The sequence below is a fragment of the Heterocephalus glaber genome, unplaced genomic scaffold, assembly GCF_053883595.1.
Source record: "Heterocephalus glaber isolate CG9 unplaced genomic scaffold, H.glaber_assembly_v1.0 deba00001613, whole genome shotgun sequence".
NCBI classification, from domain to species: domain Eukaryota; kingdom Metazoa; phylum Chordata; class Mammalia; order Rodentia; family Bathyergidae; genus Heterocephalus; species Heterocephalus glaber.
In genome coordinates, this window is record NW_028258384.1 from 39,694,438 (window position 1) to 39,715,170 (window position 20,733).

Sequence of the window (20,733 nt, forward strand, 5' to 3'; positions counted from 1 at the left end):
GAGAAACTAGAGACATTTATAGCTAAATGGATGCATATTGAGGCCATACTCTTAAGTGAAATAAATAGGACACACGTGTAAATACCAAATAGTTTCTCTAGTGTGAGAAATTGAAAGTGTAAATAAGGATGAAAATGATTAAAATGAATAATTGATAATTTGAAATAAGAAAAAGTCCAAGGTTTAGGGGATCGTGGGAGGGGAAGGGGAAAGGGAAGAAGGGAAAGGAAAAATTATGAGAAACAAAAAAAATGGAATCAAACTCTGTGTAAATAGGAAAGGGTGGAGGGGGTGAAGGGTGCACAGGTAATGGGAGAAAAAATAAAAACTAAGCTACATCATGTTCTGGTACAAATACCCAATGATAAATGTAAATGTATTTTATACCTAAAATGTACATATATATATATATATATATATATATATATATATATATATATATATATATAACAGCCCAATTGCCCATCAACTGGAGACTGGATTTTAAAATTTTGTTTTTTTAATATAATGGAGTACTACTCAGCAATAAAGAATGAAAAATTAGAGGCATTTATTGCTAAATGTATGTTTATTGAGGTGATACTCTTTTTTTTTTTGAGTTTTGGTGATACAGTGCTTTATTTAGAAAAATATATACACCACTGATTCTAAAATATTTTTTTCTTTCAAATGGCACAGTAATTAGACAAATTAGTCCAGGATAATAGATGTATTTACACACTGAGTACAAAATAATTATACAATATTTGGAAAACTTAGTTATCCATTGATTCATTTTGCACTTCCACTGTTCATCTTGTGTTTCAATTTTCTTTGCCTTTTGTAAATCCTTTTTATCCTTGTTTTCAAATTGACTTTTGGCTCTGGTTTTACCCACTGCATTTCTGTTGGTTTTTCCTCAGCTCGTGTAACAAAAACATCATCAGTAGGATCGTGTGGAAGAACACAAGTCTTTGGCTCTTTCTTTCTCAGTTTCTGCACATATTTTACTTGCTGTTTCTCTTTGTACTTCGCAGCTGTGATGGATCTTATGATATGCCAATGCATGTTTGGTGACTGGTAGTGAGGATTTTCATATAAAGTTGGTCCTCCAAAACTTCCCTGAAAAATCTTTATCAGATTTAAGACAAAACGAGGTCCTATTTCTACAAGTTGAGCATCTTCATCTATGACCTGAAAGTTCCAAAACCATATCCTATTATCCAAAATGGTGAAAGTAAATACATGGTCCATAAATGGCTGGCTTTTGGGATGATATCGTGGAGTACTAAAAATCTGAATGAAGAGTTCTTTTAACAAAGCATAATGTGCCAATTCATCAAAAGCAGGGTCAAAAGACAAAATCAGCTGAGAACCTTTCAAATAGTTTCCAGTCATCTTCAGTTCTAGGGTATGAATATTTTGAACAAGGAATTTGGTAGAGGGCCCATGAGGTGAATTCAAAAGCCACATATAAAAATCTTGTTTATTCTTAGCTTCAAAATAGATGCATTTATTGCAGTTTTTCATTTCAAAGACCTCATTAATCACAGATAATTTATCTTTACGATCCATTTTAGTATCTGCTTTAGAATGAGGCATCAACGTTCTCAAGTCTTGCATTAAATGTCTTGTTCTGAAATTTATTTCTCTGGAAGAAAAGATGAGAATCCGTTCCTTATTTTTCCACTTGCCCTTGGAAATGGGACCTGGGATACAGTCCTTCTCTGCTTCTTCCATCTCCTTTGGCACAGCTGATGACTTACCTGGAGGCTAGGCATCTTTTTTGTTTCTTTTTGGCTTCTTCGCGGAAACCGCCAAGTCCCCACACCACTTCCTCTTGGTTGCCCGAGGTGATACTCTTAAATGAAATAAATAGGACACACATGTGTAAATACAAAATAGTCTCTGTGTTGTGAGAAATTGAAAGTGCAAATAAGAATCAAAATATATAATAGATAATGTGAAATAGGAAGAAAAAGTGCAAAGGGGAAGTGGAAATGGCAGTATAGGGGAAAGGAAAGAGGGGAATGGGATTAATATGAGAAAATGAAAAAATGGAAACAAAGTCTTTGTAAATAGGGAGGGGTCGAGTGGTTGAAGGGAGGTCAGGGGAATGGGAAAAAAATAACAATCAAAGTATATTATGTAAGGGTACAAATCTCCAATGATGAATTTCATTATATTATATACTTAAAATGTACCAATAAATTTTTTATATTTTTTAACCAATAAATTTTTTTAAAAAAATAGAAAAGGACTTTGACAAAATCCAACATCAAGAACATGAAGAAAATAGATATAGAAAACCATACCTTAATTTGATAAAAGCTATTTATGACAAAGCAATGGTTAACATCATTAAATTGTAAAAACCTGAAAGTTTTCCCTCTGAAATCAGGAACCGGCAAAGGTTGCATTCTATCACCATTTCTAATCAACATAGTACTTAAAATATTAGCCAAAGCAATGAAGCAATGGAAAAAAAAGGGATATAGATAAAAGAAAAAACTCAAATATCAATTATTTGCAGATGACATGAAAACTCTAGATATAATACACAAAAAAATCTAACAAAAATCTCTTAAAATTAATAATCAACTTCAGCAATGTAGCAGAATACAAAATCAAAACACAAAATTCAATATCATTTATGTACACCAATAATTCAACCAATGAGAGAGAAATTATAAGAACAATATCATTCACTGTAGCATAAGAATACATATATACATAGTAATTAACCTAAACAAGGAAATGAAAGATCTCTACAATAAAAACTACAGTAATGTGAATAAGTAGATTGAAGAAGACATCAGAAAATGAAAAGAGTCTCCTGCTCCTGGATGGGCAGAACCAATATTGTCAAAATGGTCATGCTCCCGAAACTGTTATACAGATTTAATGAAATCTCAATCAAAATGACAACAGTATAGTTCACACATCTAGAGAAAGTAATCCTAAAATTCATATTATACCAAAAGAGGTACAGAATAGCAAAAACAATCTTTGGAAACAAGAGCAAAGCAGGGGGCACCCCAATAAAAGTTTTCAAGATCTACCCCAAAGCAACAGTGATGAAAACAGACAAATACATCTGTGAAACAGAATAGAGGATAGAGAATATCCCCAGACATATTCAGCTATTTAATCTTTGACAAGGGGGTCAATAGCATACAATGGAGTAAAGATAGACTATTCAACAAATGGTGGTTTGAAAGCTGAATATCTGTTTGCAGAAGATGGAAGTAGAACCCATATCTCTCAATATGTACTAAGCTAAAATGAAAATGGATCAAAAATCTAAACATTAAAACAGAAATATTGAACCAATTGGAAGACAAAGCAAATAAAACAGTTGAAGTCTTAGGCATAAGAAAGTTATTTTTAAACAGAAACTCAATTGCACAAGAAAAAAGAACCAACAATTGGTATTACATCAAATTTAAAATCTTTTGCACAGCAAAGGAATCAATTAGTAGAGTGAACAAACAACCTACAGAAAAAGAAAATTTTTTCAGCTATTTCTCAGAGGACTAATATCTAGAATATAATGAGCTCAATTAAAAATAGACCACCCAAAGTGAAAGACCCAAGCAATAAACGGGTAAATAAAATGAAGACACTTCTCAGAAGAAGCATGTGATTAACAAGTATATGAAAATATTCAATATTCCATTAGAGAAATGGAAATTAGACAACATTAAGATTCCATCTTACACTAGAAAAAAATGGCAATTATTAAGTTTATTGATACATTTTGGGTATAAAATATGATGACATTCATCACTGGGTTCTTGTACCTTTACACGATATATCTTGGTTCTTATTTTTTCCCCATCCCCTGCCTCCCTTCAATCCTTTCACCCCTCTCTATTTACAAGGACTTTGTTTCCTTTTTTTCCTTTTCTCGTATTTTTTCTTTTCCCTTCTTTACTTTCCCCTACCCCCTCCTTTTCCCCTTTGGACCTTTTCTTCCTATTTCACATTATCTATTATACATTTAAAAATTATGTCATGGTGTGGCTATGATGAAAAATGAACACTCCTACATTGTTAGTGGGAATGTAAACTACTGTAACCATTATGAAAATAAGTATGGAGCTTTCTCAAGAACTACAATTTGAAATTCTACAGATTAAGCTATTTTCTTTCTAGCTATCTTCCCTGAAGAGCTAAAGACAGCATACTACAGTGATATGTTCATAAAATTGCTTATAGAAGCGAAACTCATAATAGCTAAATCCTGGAAGCAATAGCTGAATGAAGAAAGAAATTATGGTATCTATACATAATGGAATACCCCTTGGCTATAAGGAAAGATACATTTGAAATATTTGTAGGAAAAAGGATGCATCTGAAAAATATAATTTTGAGTAAAATAAATCAATCACACACGCTTAAATACTGTGTGGTATAGCTCATCTGAGTTAGGTAAAATACAAAGAAAGACGATAATAAAGTATAGATAATAAATAAGGAGATTGATCTCCTGTAAATGAGAAGAGGTCCAGAAGAACATGAACAAGGGGGTGGTCAATGGGTAAATAAGTAGAATTAAGATACCCCATATACAAGAACCTAATAACTTAAATGAATATAAACATTATGTGTCAAAAACATGAAGTAAGAATAACAAAAAGAATTAAAGTAAGGAAAAGATATTAGAGGTAGAGAAAGGGATTTAGGTGGGAAGAGAAAGGGGACTAAAAAATAACAAGCTCTGTTATGTACATGTACCCACTCCCTAAGGTGAATGTAAGCATCATGTATGCAAACATGTATGAGTAAATGAAAAAGAAAGAAAGAAAAGAATCTTCCCATGACACATCACAGACAAAATTCCAGAAGACCAACACAAAAAGAGAATTTTAAAAGTGTTTAGAGAAAAGCAATAAGTCAATTATAAAGGAAAACCTATTAGAATTACTGAAGACTTTTCAACACAAAACTTAAAAGCCAGGAGAGCTTGAAGGGAAGTGTTTATGGCCCTAAAAGTAAACAATTTCCATTTCAGGCTGATATATCGTCTAAAAATATCTTTCATTATTTATGGATAAAAAGGGCACTTTCACGATAAAGAACACCTAAGAAAATTTGTGACTACTAAACCAGCACTCAAAAAATTCTCAAGGGTACCCTAAAAAGACAAAATGAAGTAATAATGCCAAAATTTCTAATAGAATGCATGCACCAGGTAGGGAGAGCAGTTAATTTAAAGGGAAATATACGTAATCAACAACAGGAAAATAAGAAAATGACTAGAATAAGTCAATACCTATGAGCAATAACTTTCATTGTAAATAGTGTCAATTTCCAAGGCAAAAACACAGACTGGCAGAATGATCATGACTCAAAATCCAACAGTATGCTGTATACAAGAAACACATTTAACCCAAAAAGAAATGCACAGACTAAAAATGAAAAAAATAAAAAAACTATATTACATACAAAAAGAACCTTAAAGAAAGCAGATGCAGGTATCTTATATTCAGAAAAAGTGTACATCAAGGAGAAATTAATCAAAAGAAGGCAAATATGATCACTAAATATTGGCTGAGGAACAATCCAACAGGAACAGGGAACAATTATTAACATATATTCACCAAACAATAGCACACCCAATTTCTTAAGGCAAGTACTACTGGACATAAAAGACTGAATAGCCATAAGCAAAAGTTTAGTGTAAGAGCTCAATATACCACTATCACAAATGTATAGACAAACTACACAAAAAATCAACAAAAAATATCAGAGTTGAATAAAACCTTCAAACAAATGGACTTAGTAGATATCTATCTACAGAGTGCTCCAACCAATTTTAACAGAATATACATTTTTTTTCAGCAGCACATGGAACTTTCTACAGAATAGGCCACATGCTAGCCAAATAAATCAACCTTAAGTAAATGTAAAAGAATTGAAATTATACCATGCATATTATCAGACCATATCAAAATGAAGTTAGAAGTCAATGACAAAGAAGCCACAAAAATTATGCAAACGCATGGAAACTAAACAACACACACTTAACAAAACAATGAGTTACAGACAAAATCCAGGAATAAATGTGAGAGTCTCTAGAACTAAATGAAAACTAGTACAACATACTATAACTTATGGAACATACTGAAAGTGGTTTTAAGAGGGAAGTTTATATATATGAATGCTCATATTACAAAAACATGGAAACCCAAGTAAATAACCTAATGATGCACTTCTGGTCTCAGAAAAACAAGAATAATCCAACCAAAAATCTAGTATAAGTAAGGAAATTATAAAGATCAGATCAGAAATCAATGAAAGTGAGACCAAACCAAAAAAAAAGAATAAATTGAAGAGCTGGTTTTTTTAAGAAATAAATAAAATAGAAAATTTTTAGCCAATCTAATCAAAAGAAAAGACACAAAATAATGCAATTAGAAATGAAAAAGGTGAAATAACAATGAAAATTGTTGAAATAAAATACATCATGAATAACTAGTTTGCATATCTCTATGTCAATAAATTAGAAAATTCAGAAGAAATAGATGCATTCCTAGGTACATATAAATTGCCAAAATTGAACCAAGAATACTTAAAAACCTACAATAATCCAATAACAGGCAATGAAATTGAAGCAGTAATAAATTCTACCTAAACTTCACAAAGTACTAACAGCAATATTCCTCAAGGTTTTTAATGAAATTGAAAGGGAAGGAGTATCCCCAAAGTCATTCCTGGAACCTGCCATTACTCTGATTCCAAAACCAGACAAGAATCCAACCAAAAAAAGAGAGCTATAGACCAATCTCTTTAATCCTCAATAAAATACTGATGAAGAGAATGCAATGAATCATCAAAAATATCATACACTGTGACCAAGTAGGCTTCATTCCAGGAATGCAAGAATGGTTCAATATACACAAATCATGAAATGTAATACACCACACAAATAGACACCAGGACAAAAATTTCATGATCATCTCAATAGACAGAAAACTTCGACAAAATCTAACATCTTTTTGTGATAAAAGTACCAAAGTAAATAGGCATAGAAGGACTTTACTCACTTCTTCTGGAGTCCTTGCTCATGGTGTGAGGGAGGAGGCTCAAGCCTCCAGAGGTGTGGTGATGTCAGGAGATCCTGGAGGCCTCCACAGAGAAATGTACCAGTGGAGAGGAGTAGTGGATGTAGTGGGTGGTGGGTGATTCCAGTCTAAACATGCACAGGAGAAGGTGATTGACTGTTCTCCATTTTCAGGTGGGGCCAGATGAACTGGAACTCTCAGCAGCTGTGAGGTGGCTTCATCTCAGGGCTCCCAGTGTCTGAGTGAGGTGCAGCCCTGGGACATGCCCAGGATCAGGGAGCTGAGGTCAAGCAAGCAAGAAACATCCATAGTGTTGTGGGCTAAATGACTTGGATTACAGACCAACACCTAGAAACCAGGATCAGCCTCAACTCCTGTAGAGTTGAATTGGCACCCCATCCTATTCCTACTTCAGGCTTGCTGGGATCATACAATACAGACCTGGGTTCTGTCTGCCGCCTTTGTCTTCTAGTGACAACAGAGACATGCCTTGAACTGGACACTACCACAAAACTGTAGGCCCCAGAAGATATCTACAGGCTTGAAATCACAGAGAAATCTCCACTTTTTTGATTACATATTCTTGTTTTTCTCAAGAGTATGAACATTGTTGTTAGTTCTTGTTTTTGTTTTTTCTTCTTTGTTTCCCTCCTGTCTTCTTCGCCAGTCTCCAAAACCTTAGGTTGTCTTTGTCCTTCAAACTTGTTTCTAATCCCGTGTCTTCTTCTATTTCTCTTTTCCCTGTATCCCCTTTAAATCTTCTCCTCAGATGGTAAAATCACTCAATTTAGGGACTATTTACTATACATAATTTTCTGATTTGTTTTAGACTTTGTGATAAAATTATATATCATACCTATGGCGAAAGGAGGAAAATTAATAGTTACCACAGTTTGTTTTTTTCTAGACTATTCTTAATCCTATTGTTATCACAGATTGTATTACTTTAGCCAGAGTGGCATATTTGTTTTAATCAGTTGTTCAGGAGTTAATAATTGACAGGTCTGGGGTTTTAAAAATACATTTTATTGAGTGTATTTAAAGTGTAAAATATGATGTTATAGATTTGCATAGTTTGGATATGATTTGAGTGTGTCACCTGAAGGTTCGTATGCTGGAAGCTTGGTTTCCAGTGTGGCATTATTGAGAGGGGGTGAACTCTTCAGGAGATGAAGCATAGTGCAAGGTGATTAGACTACCAGCAAATGGGACAGAATCTTCAAAAGGAACCAATTCTGGGGTTATGAAATAAGTTTTCACAGAAAAAAAGTTGTTATAGTGAAGGAATACTGACCCCTGAATCCCCCAGGGTTTCTCTCTTGCCATATGATCCCTTCTGAATGCAGCAACTGTAGTTCCTTATCTGTTTTTCTTCTCATCATGACAGTCCAGGGTTCCCTTATGAGATGTCAAAAAGGAGGGACCTCTTTATCTTGGACTTCTAGCCTCCAAAATTGTGAGCTAAATAAACTTTTACGTGTAAAGTATCCCATCTCAGGTATTTTGATATACTTACAGAAAACAGACTAATACAGGGATAACCATAAATAACAAAAAGGTTATAATAATGAAGCAAGTTAACATATCTATCATCTAACAGAATTGCCCACTTTTTAATTTAAATTTAAAAAAAATTTTGCACACTTTTTGATTTTGTGGCAAGAGCAGCTAAAATGCACAGATTTAGCATGAATTCCAAATACAGTATGATTTTATTGTCTATATCCTTCATGTTGTTCATTAGACCTCTAGACTTGGTCATTCTACACATCTGCTAATTTTTATGCTCTGATCTACATCTCCCCAGTTTTTCCTTACCCTGCTTTTGCCTCTGGTATTCAATCAGGGGTTAGTCAAAATCTTTTTGAGCCCTATCTTTATAAACAGGTGATTTCTTGAGCTCCAAAAAAGTAAATCCTCCTTGTGTTCACTTCCCCCAAGCCTTTGATTTACACAAAAATATTTTTCCTTTCCTTCAGTGAATTTAGGATTGCATCTGTGTGGTTTCCCCACAATTTTTCCCCACAATTTTTAATGGTGCAGTTATGCTATCCATATTGATTATTACCATTTACCTAGAGGGTAGGTATCTGAAGAACATGGATCAGAATGATGGTTAATCTATTCAAAAGATGAAATAAACCATGATATACAGAGAGAACCATCTGTAGAAAAACATCTCAGAGAACCAGGCAGAAAATGCGTGAGCCTGTCAGAAAAAAAGTGCCAGCAAATACTCAACAGCTGAAATCTTAAATCCTCATGTCTTTGGCTGCCATCACATTGTAAACAATCAATTTTCCGGGCAGTAGACTGGTAAAGGGGAGGGAAAATCTGCCTCTGTCATTGTTCTGCCAGATAACTCAGGTGCAACAGATAACAATATCAATGGCCAAGGCAGAAAAAAGTATTACGTGCCCTTGCACAAATTCCTTAGTCTCTCATTTCTTCATCAGTGCAATGGGGATGATAATATTAACAACATTACAAGAGTTGTTATGAAGTGTAAATGACTTGTGAATATATTACAAGGGTCTGTTATTCAAAAATGTTGCCCCTGCTTGTATTGAAGATAATGATAGGAATATTATTTGATTTGAAGGTTTGTTTTCAACCATTCTTAAGAAATAGAAAAGCTTTTTATACTGAAAATTCTCAACCAGCCAATCATTTCAGCCAGACTGCTTTTCTATCATGCCAAATGAACACATGGATCCAGGACTGACAGAGAGATGAGAGAGAGAGAGGAGAGAAAGAGAGAGAGGAGAGAGAGAGAGGAGAGAGAGAGAGGAAAGAAGAGAGAGAGAGAGAGAGAGAGAGAGAGAGAGAGAGAGAGAGAGAGAGAATGAACCAGTATCCCAGTGTCCCTTCTGAGAAGCCTCTGAATAAGGGTCTCCGAGGCTCTAATTGGACTAGAGGCAGTAGGCAAATTTTCCAGGCAAGTAAGGTGAGGCTCCTTTACTACCTTCTAGGTTCCTTTCTGGAAACATGAAACCATAAATTGAGGAAGATCTTATGCTTCTTCAGGTAACACTGAGATTCCAATAATAAAGTTAAGCATAGCAGCTTAATGAGTCATGATTCTGGTCCTTGAGAACTTTCCTTATATATGAAAATTTCTCTTTCTATAGCCTTGGCTTTTCACTCTATTATTTGGTAAATAACAAAAGTTTTAATCATATACTTAGGCAATAACTAAATGCCAAAAACTGATATCTGTAACATAACCTCCCTGTCACAAACACTACTACTCTTTTGCTGTGTCCACCCTACAGCCTGCTTTTGCCGCACAGTGGACAGTTTCCTTGATTGCAATCGTACTGTGGCAGTGTGATATAATAGGAAAATGGGCTGTGGAGTCAGATAAACTTGAATGAACTGGCTTTGACAGTGGCATTGAAAGCCCTGGCTTTGATACTTGTAAGCCATATGAATTTTGCCTACTTCTTAATTGCTCTTGGCTCATGTTTCTTAGCTGCAAAATGCAACTAAAGGATACCTGCATTAAAGAGCTATTGTAAATTTTATGAGAAATATTTACAAAGATGTTCAGCACATAAAATGAAGTTTCTATTATCCACTTATTGGTGATGCTTCATTCATTCATTCAGTCAGAAATAGTTGTACAATGCCTGCCACATGCATGTTTAATCTTGCATCTAATTTTTTGCAGACTTATTTGATTGTTATATAATTTTGTTGTTTTTGATTTACTTATTCTTTCACATATCATAATGTTTTAACTCCTGTAGCCTTAAAGTGTCTCTTCTAATATCTAGTAAGACTAGGTTCTCAGAACTGTTCTCTTCTTTCTCCCTCCATTGCATTATTGCCTGTTTATTCTGGTGAATTAATGATAGAATAATAAAGTTATAGTCTTTAACATATTAAATTCTTTATGTTCCTTTAAAAATCCCTTTAATTTGTGTGACATTGCAATGAAATGCAAAGTATTTGAGGTCAGTTAAGAATCTTAACCATTTAAACTCAGTCTTAAAGCTGGGCCATCCAGATAAAATCATGGCCTAGCCAGGAGTTGTGGTTCAGGAGGAATAATAGGCAGTAACAAAAAATAAAATTATACAAGACTAGAATCCCTACTGTACTACTTAATAACAATTTAACCTTGGATAGTTTACTTATATATAAAATCAGGAAATAATTCCTAGTTCATGCGTTTGCCATGAGAGTTAAATGAGTTAATCTGAGTAAAGCTTATAACAACTACTAAGTGCTCAATAAAGGATAACTGATTAAAGACACAGAAAAACAAATACAGAATGATTTCAATTATATGAGGAATCTAAAAAAAAAAGTAAAACTTTTAGAAATAGAGAATAGGCACAGGGAATTGGAAGAAATGGGATGATATTGGTCAAAGGACACAAACTTGTGCTTGTAAGGAATATTTTGGAGACCTAAAATACAGTATAATGACTATTGTTAGTTATAGTATTTTGTCTACTTTGGCTAAGAGAATGAGTCTCAACTATTCTTATCTCATACATAAATATGTAGTATTTAACGTGATGGGTATGTGAATATGATTAATTGTGGTAACTATTTCTCCATGTCTATGTACATCAAAACATTGCATTTTGGACATTGAATATATATAATTTTTGTCAGTTATACTTCAGTGGAGCTGAAAGCAAAAACAAACCAACCAAATGAAACAAAATTTAAAAGATAACGAGTTAAAATCAACATGATTTTGAATTCAACTCAGAAGTTAAAAAAAAAAAGCTATATTCACACACCTAGTAAATGATAAATCTGGAATTTAAACCCGCTTTTTCTTTTTTCATTAATTTTATTGGTACATTTAAGGTATAAAATATAATGACATTAATCATTGGAAATTTGCACCTTTACATAATCTCACTTGGTTCTTATTTTTCCCCATTCCCCTGCCCTACCTTCAAACCCTCCATCCCTCTCTATTTATAAAGACTTTGTTTCCATTTTTTCATTTTCTCATATTAATTCCATTCCCTTCTTTCCTTTCCCCTACTGCTGCCACTTCCTCTTCCCCTTTGCCCCTTTTCTTCCTATTTCACATTATCTATTATAACTTTTAGTCCTTCTTTACACTTTCAGTTTCTCACACTAGAGAAACTATTCGGTATTTACACAGGTGTGTCCTATGTATTTAACTTAAGAGTATGACCTCAATGTGCATCCATTTAGCTATAAATGTCTGTAATTTCTCATTTTTCATGGCTGAGTAGTGCTCCAATTTATTTTAAAAAACCACATTTTCTTTATCTAGTCTCCAGTTGATGGGCAGTTGGGCTGCTTCAAAATTTTAGCTATTACAAATTGTGCAGCTATGAACATGGATACACATATATCACCGTGGTATGATTCTTTTAATTCTTTCTGGAAGATACCCAGCAGAGGAATAGCTGGGTCAAATGGGACTTCCAGTCCTAGCTCTTTGAGGTATCTGTATACTGATTTCTGCAGTGGTTCCATGAATCTACACTCCCACCAGCAGTGGAGCAGGGTTCCTCTTTTCCCACAGCCCCACCAGCATTTGCTATTGGTTGATTTCATGATAGCAGCCATTCTTTCTGGGGTGAGGTGCAATGTCAGTGTTGTTTTCATTTGCATCTCTCAAATCACCACTGATGTTGAACATTTTTTCATATGTTTATTTACTATTTCTACTTCTTTGAGAAATGTCTGTTCATTTCAGATGCCCATTTTTGGATTGGGTATTTAAATATGAGAGGTCTGATTTTTTCATCCCTGGTACAAAATAAAATAAAATAAAAATTAAGTTACAGAGTCTCAAACAGTCAACATCTGAAAATTGGTGGTGTTGTCCTATATGAAATGGTTTTTGATCTGAACTAGTAACCAAATGACAGTGTGGTTTCTGTCATAGTATGTTAGGAACCCATGGAGAGCAGATGGAGTGGCTGTTGTTGATATTACTTCTAATACTCCACTCACAAAATTGCATTATTCTCTTGGTTTAGAAGTTTCAGTACTTAAGAGAAGTGCACCTTCTCTAGGGAGCACAACAATGTTTAGGTTGTCTAAAAGATGAGACAGCCACCTGTCCAATTTTGGCTGCTCATATCATTAGAATCACAGAAAAAAACAGGAATGTTAGGACTTGATGTTATGACATGTGGTTGGTGCCATAAAGTAATTTAATCCATTAGAAATGAAATCCTAGAAACACTGCCCCAGAACTGATGAACAGAGCCGCCTCCAGCACCAAGGAGGTGAACCTTCTGGGCAGCCTTACCATTGCCTCCAGCACCGATGAGCAGAGCCACCTCAAACATTGAGGAGGTGAGCCTCCCATATGCCAGCAGATACAACCCCTCCTACCCCCCTTGGAAATGAGAAGACACTTAAACAAGTTTCAAAACCAGACTTCCAGGACACCTAAAGCAACCCCAAAGGGAAACCAGGTAAAACAATCTGATACTCAACCACCTGGACTCCCTGAACTGGCAATGAAAGAGGACATGGAAAAAAAGAAATCAGAAATAATTTCTGAGATAACAGCAGAGATTGTACCCATAGTAAGACATGAATAATAAATCTACAGAGAACACAGATAAAAAAATTAAGTAGCTGAGGAACATCATGGAATCCCAACATAGGAAACAAATGGAATCCATAAAATAGATGCAAACAGATTTCCATGAGATTAAAAACTCCACTGAAAGGTTATACAGAAGAATGAGCCAATGTAAGGACAGAATTACAGATATAGAAGAAAAGATTGCAAATAGTGACCAGGAAAAGAAAAATCTCTTTAAAATAGTAATGGACCATGAGAAATCAATCCAGCAGCTGCTAGACTATACAATGAAAAATAACATAAGACTGATTGGAGTCAATGAAGAAACAGGAGAGAGTGCAGATGACATAAAAAAAAAAAAAAAAAAAACTGTTCACAGAAGTCATGGCAGAAAACTTCCCAAGGAGGGGAAAAGAATTTGACATTCAGATAAGTGAGGCATGTAGAACTCCAACTAGCCTTAATCAAAAAAAATCTACACATAGGCATATAATTGTTAAGATTCCAGAAACACAACAGAAGAACAAAATTCTACAAGCAGTTAGAGAAAAGAAACAAATCACATACAAAGGAAAGCCCATCAGAATCACAGCAGACTTCTCAACACAAACCCTCAAGGCAAGAAGAGCTTGGAGTGATGTATTTCAAGCCCTAAAGGAAAACAGTCTCCAACCCATATTGATGTACCCTGCAAAACTATCTTTCAAAATTGATGAAGAAATAAGATACTTTCATGACAAAGAGCACCTTACAAACTTCATGAATACCAAGCCAACACTCCAAAAAATATTAGACAATGTACTAAGAAAAGACAATGAGGATCACAACCCCAGGAAGCAACCAGAATGAATCCATTGGGCAAGACAAGAAGTTAAAAGCAAATGGAGAGAATCCAACAAAAAGAAAAAGTGATGACAATGATAAGTCAATACATATCAGTTATAACTATGTTAATGGTCTCAATTCACCAATCAAAAGAAATAGACTGGTAGAATGTGTAAAGATGCAAGATCCAACAATGCGCTGCAGACAGGAAACACACTTGATTCAAAAAATCCTCATAGACTGAAAGTTAAATGGTGGAAAACAATACTCCATGCGACAGGAACCAAAAAAAAAAGCAGGAGTAGCTAGCCTCTTTGCAAAAGTGGATTTCAAATGAACATTGATTAAGACAGATAAAGAAGAACACTGCATCCTTGTAAAGGGAACAATTTAAGAGGAAAAGATGACAATTATAAACATATATGCACCAAACACTAGTGCATCCAACTAAAACAAATACTAACAGACATAAAAAATCAAATAAGCACTAAAACAATAGTAGTGGGAGACCTCAATACCCCACTGTCACAAATAGATAGATCAACTAGACAAAAAATGAGTAATGAAATACTAGAACTCAATCAAACTCTTGAAGAAATGAACTTAACAGATATTTACAGAGTGTTCCACCCCAAAAAATTAGAATAAACATTTTTTTTCAGCTGCACAGGGGTCATTCTCCAAAATAGACCACATATTCACTCATAGAATGTGTTTAAGTAAGTGCAAAGGAATCGAAGTTATCCCCTGTATATTATCAGACCATAGTTTGATGGAATTGGAGATCAATAGCAAAAGAAGCAGCAAAAATTACATAAACACATGGAAATTGAACCACACACTTCTGAATAACCAATGGGTCACAGAGGAAATTTAAAAAGACATTAGACAATTCCTACAATTAAATGACAATGACAATACAACATATGGAATTTATGGGACACAATGAAAGCAGTCTTATGAGAGAAATTCATAGCAGTCGATGCTTATATTTGGAAAACTGAGTGAGCCCAGTTAAACAGCCTGAGGCTCAAACTCAAGCTTCTAGAGAAAAAAGAGCAGGACAAACCCAAATCTCATACAAGGAAGGAAATTACAAAGATCATGGCAGAAATCAATGCAATGAAGACTAATAGAATGACACAAAAAATTAATGAAGCCAAGAGTTTGTTCTTTGAAACAATAAACAAAGTTGAGAAATCCCTAGCAAACCCTATCAGAAAAAGAAAGGAAGAGGCCCAAATCCATCCAATTATAAATGAAAAGGGTTAAATTACAGTGGACCCAGGAGAAATATACAGGGTCATCAATACCTACTTCAGGAACCTATATGTCAATAAGATGGAAAACACAGAAGAAATGGACAGATTCCTAGATACATGTGAACTACCAAAGTTGAATGAAGACCTAAACATTCTAAGCAACCCAACATCAATTCATTCATCATTTCAATGAAATTGCAAATGGAGTTAAAACTTACCAACTAAGAAATGCCCGGGTCCTGCTGGCTTCACTGCTGAATTCTGCAAGACATTTAGAGAGGAGCTATTGCAACTACTGTATAAACTCTTCAATGAAATCGAAAGGAAGTCAGTACTCCCAAATTCATTCCTGGAAGCAAGCATCACCTTGATCCCCAAAGCACAGAAAGACCCAACTGAAAAAGAGAACTATAGGTCAATCTCACTAATGAACAGAGATGCAAAAATCCTTAATAAGATACTGGCAAATAGAATGCAGAAGATCATCAAGAAGATCATACATCCTGATCAAGTGGGATTCATCCCAAAGATGTAGGGATGGTTCAACATATTTAAATCAATAAATGTAAAACACTATATCAATAGAGCCAAAGACAAAAAACATATGATCATATCAATAGATGCAGAAAAAGCATTTGACAAAAATCCAACAAGCATTTATGATAAAAACTCTACAAAAATTAGAATTGATGGTCTCTATCTAAATCTGATAAAAGTCATCTATGAAAAACCAAGAGCCATTATCATACCAAATTGTGAAAAACTGAAATCCTTCACACTAAAATCAGGAACAAGACAAGGATGACCAGTATCACCACTCCTCTTCAATATAGTTTTTGAAACATTAGCCACAGCAACTGGACAAAAGAAAGAAATAAAAGGAAAAAAGACAGGAAATGAAGAAGTCAAATTGTCATTATTTGCAGATGACGTGATACTTTATATAAAAGACCCCAAGAACTCCACTAAAAGTCTTCTAGACTTAATAACCAAATTCAGTAAAGAAGCTGGTTACAAGGTCAGCACACAAAAATCAATAGCTTTCCTCTACATGAACAATAGACTCACTGAGACAGAAATAGGGCAAACAATTCCTTTCACAATAGGATCCAAAAAACTGAAATACCTAAAAATCAACCTAATGAAAGAAATCAAAGACCTCTTCTCTGAAAACTATAGCACTCTGAAATGAGAGAGTGAAGATGATATCAGAAAATGGAAAGACATCTCTTGCTCCTAAGTAGGAAGAATCAACATAGTGAAAATGGCCATACTTCCAAAATTGCTATATAGATTCAGTGCAATACCAATTGAAATCCCAGCAGCATACTTCAAAGACCTGGAGGAAACAATCCAAAAAATCATTTGGAACAAGAAGAGACCTAGAATAGCAAAAGCAATTCTAGGCAACAGAGACATGGCAGGGGGGTATCACAACCCCTAACTTGAAATTTTACTAAAAAGCTACTGTAATAAAAACAACAAGGTATCGACAAATAAAACAGACCTGAGGACCAGTGGAACAGATTAGAAGATGCAGAAACAATGCCAGACACACTCAGCCACCTCATCTTCGACAAAGGAGCCAAACACCCTCACTGTAGCAAAGATAGCCTCCTGAATAAATGGTGCTGTAAAAATTGGGTTTCAACTTGTCAAAGATTAAAAGTAGACCTATATCTCTTACCATGCACTCAACTAAAATAAAAATGGAGTAAAGATTTAAATATTAAAACAGAAATACTGAACCAGCTGGAACAGAGGTTAGGTAGAACTCTTGAAGCCATTGGTGTAGGGAAAGATTATGTGAACAAAACTTCAGTTGCCTGTGAACTAGCACAGACAATCGATAAGTGGCATCTCTTCTTATTAAAAAGCTTCTGCACAGCAAGAGAAACCACCAGCAGTGTGAAGAGACAACCCACACTGTGGGGAAAAATCTTCACCTGCTGTTCCTCGGACAAAGGTCTACTATCTAGAATCTATAAAGATTTTTAAAAAATCAGACCTCCCAAGTTTAAAGACCCAATCCAAAAATGGGTATCTGAAATAAACAGACATTTTTCAGACAAAGAAGTAGAAATAGCAAACTTTTGAAAAAATGTTCAACATCATTGGTGATTCAAGAGACACAAATGAAAACAACACTGAGATTCTACCTCACCCCAGAAAGAATGGCTGCTATCATGAAATCAACCAATAACAAATGCTGGTGGGGCTGTGGGAAAAGAGGAACACTGCTGTGCTTCTGGTGGGAGTGTAGACTGGTGTAAGCACTGTGGAAATCATTATGGAGATACCTCAAAGAATTAGGATTGGAAGTCCCATTTGACCCAGCTATTCCCCTGCTGGCTCTTCCCTGAAGAATTAAAATAATAGTATCACAGTCATATATGTGCACCCATGTTCATAGCAGCACAATTTGTAATAGCCATAACATGGAAACGGCCCCAATGCCCATCAACTGGAGACTGGGTAAAGAAAATGTGCTTTTTTTTTCTTTTAATAAAATGGAGTGCTACTCAGCCATAAAAAATGAGAATTTAGAGAAATTTTTAGCTAAATGGATGCACATAGAGGCGATACTCTTAAGTGAAATAAATAGGACCGACGTGTAAATACTGAATAGTTTCTCTAGTGTGAGAAACTGAAAGTGTAAATGAGGAGTAAAAGTTATAGTAGATAATGTGAAATAGTTAGAAAAGGGGCAGAGGGGAAGGGGAAGTGGGAGGGGTAGGGGGAAAACAAAGAAGGCAATGGAATTAACATGAGAAAATGAAAATATGGAAACAAAGTCTTTGTAAATAGGGAGGGATGGAGGGGTTGAAGGGAGGGCAGAGGAATGGGGAAAAAATAAGAACCAAGATGGATTATTTTAAGGTGCAAATTTCCAATGATGAATGTCATTATATTGTACATCTTAAATGTACCAATAAAATTAGTTTTTAAAAAAGGAAGAAATGGATATCCTTAATAAAATGTTTGAAAACTGAATTCAACAGCATAATAAAAAGATTATACACCATAACCAAATTGGATTTATTACAGGAATATAAAGATGGCTCACCAAGCAAATCAGTAAGTGTATACCACATAAATAGAATGTTGGATTTTTAAAAAAGTGACATCATTCCTTCAATTGATGCAAGAAAGTGTTTTTAACAAAAGTCAGTATTCCTTTTCATGAAAGCCTTTAAAGAAACTAAGTATTGAATGGTCCTTCTTCAATATGGTAAAGTCATATGTGACACTCAGCCAACAATTGAATGGGGAAAAACAGAAAGAATTTCCTCTCAAATCAGGAACAATCAGTTTTTATCATTCTTCAGTATCAGCCTTGAAATTTTCATTAGGCAAACTAGGCAAGAGAAAAAAATAGAAGGTATACAAATAGGAAAGGAAGAATTATTCTGGTTTACAGATGACATGGTTCTGTACTTAGAAGACTCTAAAGATTCTACTAAAAGGCTTAGAGTTGATAAGTGAATTCAGCAATATATCAGGATATAAAATCAACATTACAAGTCAATAGTTTTTCTGTACACTAATATTGGATTACCTGAAAAAGAAATCAGGAAAACAACTGCATTCACAATAGCTTTTAATAAAATAAAATACATAGGAATCAATCTAACCAAGGCAGTAAACTACTTCTACAATAAAAATTGCTGAAAACTAAAGAAAGAAATTGAATAAAACACTAGAAGATGGAAAGACCTCCCATGCTCGTGGATTGGTATAATTAATATTGTCAAAATAGCCATATTAGCAAAAGTGATCTACAGATTCAATGCAATCCCCATTAAAATGTCAATGATATTCTTCACAAAAGTAGAAAAAACAATCTTAGAATTCATATGAAAACACAAAAGACCCAGAGTAGCCAAAGCAATCCTAAACAAAAATAGCAAGGGTGGAAGCATCACAATATGTGATTTTAATGTATACTACAAAGCCATTGTAACAAAAATGGCATGGCAATGACATAAAAATAGAATAGAGGATACAGAAATACACCCAAGCAATAACAACTATCTGATTCTAGAAAAAGAAGCCCAAAATATACATCAGAGAAAAGAGCATCTTTAGCAAATGTTGCTTGATATCCATTTGTAGGAGATTGATGTTAGGTTCCTATCTCTCAACCTGTAAAATAGTCAATTTAAAATGGATCAAAAACCTTGGTATAAGACCTAAAACTTTTAAATTGCTGAAAGAAAATATAGAGGAAACACTTGAAACCGTAAGTACAGGCAAATACTACCTGAGTAGGACTTCAATACTGTAGGAAATAATAGCAAGAATCAACAAATGAGACTTCATTAATTATGGAAAGGTACAATTCCCAATGAGAAATGTAATTGTGTTGTACACCTACAATGTACCAATAAAAGAATTTAATAAAGTGCAAAAAAATGAGACTGCATTAAAGTAAAATTTCTGTACAGCAAGGGAAACAATTAACAGAGTGAAGAAATAGCCTACAGAATGAGAGAAAATCTTTTCTAGCTACTCTACAAACGAAGATTAATATCTATAATATATAAAGAATGCCAAAACATCAAAATATCAAATAACTCAATAAATTGGCAGGTGAATTGACTAGACACTTCTCAAAGGAAGTACAAATGGCTAATAAGTATAAGAAAAATATTCAAAATCATTAAGTGCTAGGGAAATGTAACTCAATAATATATTGAAATTCCATGTCTCTCTTGTTAGAATGGCTATCATCAAGCATACAAAAAACAAATCCTGGAGAAGATGTGAGGAGAGAGCAACCATTCTACACTGTTGTTAGTAATGTAAATTAGTACAACCATTATGGAAATCAGTATGGAAGTTTCTCAAAAATTACAACCAGAGCTACTATTTTAGCTAGTTGTAACATTCTTTGGTATTTACCTGAGGCAATTAAAGTCAGCATACTATAGAGTTACTTGTATACCTATGTTTATAATGGCACAATTCACAATAGCCACAATACGGAACCACAATAGATGACTATCACCAGATGAATGGATAAGGAAGATGTGGCATATATACACAA

At 34.4% G+C, this 20,733-nt stretch overlaps 1 pseudogene; it reads right to left on the reverse strand.

Moving 5' to 3' along the window:
* Nucleotides 1–771: 771 nt before the first annotated feature.
* LOC101708150 (ribosome biogenesis protein BRX1 homolog) lies at nucleotides 772–6,712 on the reverse strand (annotated as a pseudogene).
* Between the last annotated feature and the right edge of the window lie 14,021 nt (nucleotides 6,713–20,733).